Genomic DNA, 4506 nt, shown 5'->3' with positions numbered 1-4506 from the left:
ATGGTCTGTTTCCTATCAATTATATTTTAAATAAACGCTGATTGGCCAGTAGCCAGGCAGGAAGTATCGGCGGGACAACCACTCAGGAAGTAGAGGTGGGTCGATGAGAACAGGAGAATTCTGGGAAGAAGGAAGTCCTTTTGGGCATCCTGTCCTAGCTGCAGAAGAAGCAAGATGTAACTGCCCCACTGAATAAGGTTCTGAGCCACATGGCTAACACAGATAAGAATAATGGGCTAATATAAGTTGTAAGCATTAATAAGAAGCCTGAGATACTGGGCCAATCAGTTTATAACCAATGTAGACCTCTGTGTGATTTCTTTGGGACTTAACAACTGCGGGGACCAGGCAGGACAGAAACCTCGGACAACACATTGGGTGATGGATGGTACTGTGAATGAGGTAGCAGGACTGATGGTGAGGGCTGGGCAACTGGTGAAGAACAAGGCAGGACTGAGAAAAGAGATGTGCCAAATGGTGTGCCTGAGGTTGGAGCTGAGGGAAGGGGTCGGTCAGAAGGTTAGTGGAGGGCTAACTTTGGGTTTTGATGGTTAGGGTTGGAACTTTGGGTGAGAGTTGGGCCTGAGTGTGTCAGGGAAGAGTGTTGTGGTGTGTTGCCAGTCTGAGGGTCAGGAGAAAGGCAGCAAGTAAAGCTCATGACTGATTGTGAGTGGTTGGGGCTAAGAGTGAGGGAGCTGTGCAAGGAAAATGATGGGTGGGGCTACGGCAAATTGGTGGGGCTGAGCAGTGAGTGGACAGGATATGCATAGAAGTGAGGAGGAGGGACTGGGGTATTGGATCAGAACACTGCAAGATGGGACATAAGCCAACCTGAATTGAACTGTGATTAGGGGCAGTAGAGGGGAACCCTGAACAGGGGCTGAGTGGTTGTGGGGTGGGTTGTCTAATGAGCACAGAAACAGGAGAGGGGGCTTCCTTGTGAGAGTGTGGGAAGGGGGAAAGCAGGTACATAAAGGGTGTGGCACATTTTGGTTACAGGGACAGGGCCAGGTGCACTATCTGGACAATATTTGGGGGGGGGGTGTGACAGGGCAGGTCCCTTGAAGGTGTCACATGTCAGAACATGACTGAGGAGGGGAGTTTCTGCTCTGGGGGACATCAGAGCTGAGGTGTCCACTCTGACTTTACCATGATCCACAAGCACACCCTAACTAATCAGGATAGTGCAGAGGAGCAGGGTCACCTGCAGTCTTGGGAATGCTGTTCTTTTAGAGTGCCATTCACATCCAGGATACTACATGCTTATTTGTGCCTCTGTTCACCCAGGTGCAGGAAACATGAGAAACCAGGCTCCCTTTCATGGATTGCAGAAGGGAAGAAAGTATATGGGGTAGAGCTTAGCTTCTGGATTTACAACAGTCCCGGGGAGGTCATTTGACATAGGACAGGGGCTCTGGAGATGATAGGCAACCCCTGGACCTGAGAAAGATTTCAGGTGTCACTGGCTGCAGAGCTATGATGTCATGAAGACCACAGGTTTGGTACAGGGATGGCTTTAGCAGACTTGAGGACCAAACAAGACAGGGACAGAGCCAGCAGTAGTCTTCTGTGTATTCTATCCTGTCCATGAATGGTCTCCCTTGTCATCCAACTGATCCTCCTGCTAGGCCACCAGGAAGTCATATTCCTCCACTTCATACTTTTCCCAGTCCTGATCCAGGTCCATGGCTATCAGGTTTCTTTGTGATTGTGCAAGTGGTGGTACAGCATCCAGACTGGAGGATGGGATAACAGGGAGGGTGGCCCCAAAGGGGGCCAAAAAAGAGAGACCCCAATGTTCACCTGCAGGACTGAAACTTGCTCTCTTTACTACTGGTACAGATAAATATAGATGTCAAAGATGTTGAAAAAGATGTTGGTGAGCTTGCTGCACTTCTGGTCCCACAGCATGATCTTGCCTGTGTGATGGAGATGATCAGGACCTGGGAACTTGGGGAGGCAGTAGGAGGTGGCCATGTGTGTCCTGGATTTCCAGGCTTGCCTATGCACTGCAGCTTCACCAGGTAGAGCATGTGGCACATATTGTTCAGGAAGGACAGAACCTCAATTGCCCTGGCATCCAGAAGTCTGATATACTCCTCTTATAAATACTACAGCTAGAACATGGACTATACATGTTCACCATCCAGATCCATTCAGTGTTATCAGTACACTATGCTAACACAGTGCACATGTAAATCTGGCCACAATCATGGGTCATGGTCACTGGCAAGGGATGTAAACTACAGGATACAGCAATGACACTTGAGATATATCAGCCAACTTATGAGAATTAATTACGGCAGATACCTGAATATAGCCTTGCTTGAAGGAGTTCACAAGATAAAATGAAGTGAACGGACAAAAAATGCTGTATAGACAGTATAAAGGAAGACTGTGGAACCTTGGTCATGATAATAACACTAGCATCTAATACTGTCTAGAATTAGAACAACTGGAGAACCACCATAAACTGGCTGTCCATGCATACCTAACCCTTTCCAGAGCAAAAATGGTGATGATAATAATGATTACAAGAAGTCAGACTGTGAGATTATAACTGTTGCTTTGCAAGTCCAGTAGGAACCTATCAGCTCATAGGAAGAGCCCAAAAATCAGGGAGCAGCTAAAATGCGGTGGTTTCATTGGAGGTTTTAGTACCATGTATGTGTGTCCTCTATAACCTTCAGTGACTGCTTATTTAAAAGGTGATTCTGCTAATGAGGGTATTGCCAAATCCATTGACAATGCCCTTGCAGCTGGCACTATTTACCAAGTCACATAAACCTAATCTTACTAAATACAATCTTTGGAAAACCTTTATGATGACTTTTTGGTGGGTATTTTCTACATTAACAATTAAAACTATGAATGTAGTAATTAACAGCCTCCAAGGTAACTAACTGGCAAGTTGTAAATTTTCCAATGTTACTTTTCTTCAGCTGTGTTTTGAAGGCGTAAGTCACAAACAATGCCACACCAATTTGGGGTTATGATTATTAGGGTGGTATTTATTTAAAGGGAAAAAACTTACAGATCACTGTCCCAGGCAACAGCCCTCTACGCAACCAGGAAAAGGAGTCTAGTTGCCGGCGGAGCAGGAAGTGAAGAGAGAGAGGAGAGGGAAGTGGCCGCTTTTTTAAAGGGAAAGAGACCACGCCCCAATGGGCTGGTATCTCAGCGGCGATAGGCTGGAGGAGTGGGAGGACCTCTTGCAACAGTGTTTTATTAAGTGTTACAGCTCAGATGGTATTCTGGCAATAGGGGGATAAGGAATACCATGAAATAACAGGTTGCTACAAACCTAAAACAGGAGATTTAATGGGAGGGATAAAAATAGTAGGATGAATCTGTGTGCTAGGAAAGGAAACAGGAGAGAATTGAACAAAATGAAGGATTTATATGAAGTTTCCTTGGAAGAGCTGTACCTTTTCATGGTGCAGCTTTCCAGTGTACAGATTGGTGTGATTTCTAGTTCAGAGCTTTGGTTTAATTCAGTAGGGCAGGGGCTAGAATGGAGGCCAAGTGTTGCCATTAGGACAGTTAGAGTGTTCTATGTGTGAAACCTGGCAGTTGGGGGTCCTAAGTTTTGGGGTTCTGCCCATTATTGTACCTCAAAATGCCTGGAGGTTTTAAGACATTTCACAGACTAGACAGAGACTGATGTGTGAGCTATTTCCTCAAAAGTGCAGGTACCCAACTTATTTTATCTAATATCTGAAAACACGTGTCCCTGCTATTCTGGTCTCTGCCCATGCATTTGAATTCTTCCACATATGTTTACTTTTATATTTTGAAGACCAGATTATGATTGTTTATTTCCCCTTTATTTTGCCGTCTCCACTACCTCCTATTTACCTCTGCTTAGTCTCTGCACTCTGGACAAAATTATACCAGCGAAAACATGATTCTGATTGCCTTAACAAAAGCTTACAAATCTGACGATCGATGTTTTCAAATATATATGAGACACTGAAGGAGACCTTCACACGGTTCCATAGTAGGCCAATATTCCTTTTGAAGACACATGGTAATCATAGCTGGATTAATGTGTATCACAATTTCTAATATAATGTATAAAATATCTGGATTAAGAAGTCTGTGATTCAGGTAACTTCAAAAGACAGGCAACCATGTGCACAGCAACTTATTAGACAATTGAATTTCATAGGCTACTTTTGGTGAGGTCTCAGAAGAAGTTGACATGCAGAGATTAAACATCTGGCTTTTTGTTTTGTTTTTAAGCGGAAGTGTGCTGACTAAAGGAAGGACACATACACATTATTTCCATTCTGGAGATGTGACATCTGGAGTATATGAGCTACATCTAAATGCTCATCAATCTGTCATAATGTCATAGCTACAGTGTCACTTCCCTTCGTGCTTTAATGCAGTCATAGAAGAAGTTTTTTTTAGAAAAAAATAACGATAATTATAATTCGCTAAGAGTTGTATCCTTAGTATAATTAAATTAGTGTCTAATATGTGGGTCAATGATGTGTGGAG

Source organism: Microtus oregoni, unplaced genomic scaffold (genome assembly GCF_018167655.1).
Source record: "Microtus oregoni isolate MIOR12 unplaced genomic scaffold, Mior012 000210F_ref0000141, whole genome shotgun sequence".
NCBI lineage: Eukaryota > Metazoa > Chordata > Mammalia > Rodentia > Cricetidae > Microtus > Microtus oregoni.
The sequence above is the reverse complement of the archived record's forward strand: the minus strand, read 5'-3'. Positions refer to the sequence as shown.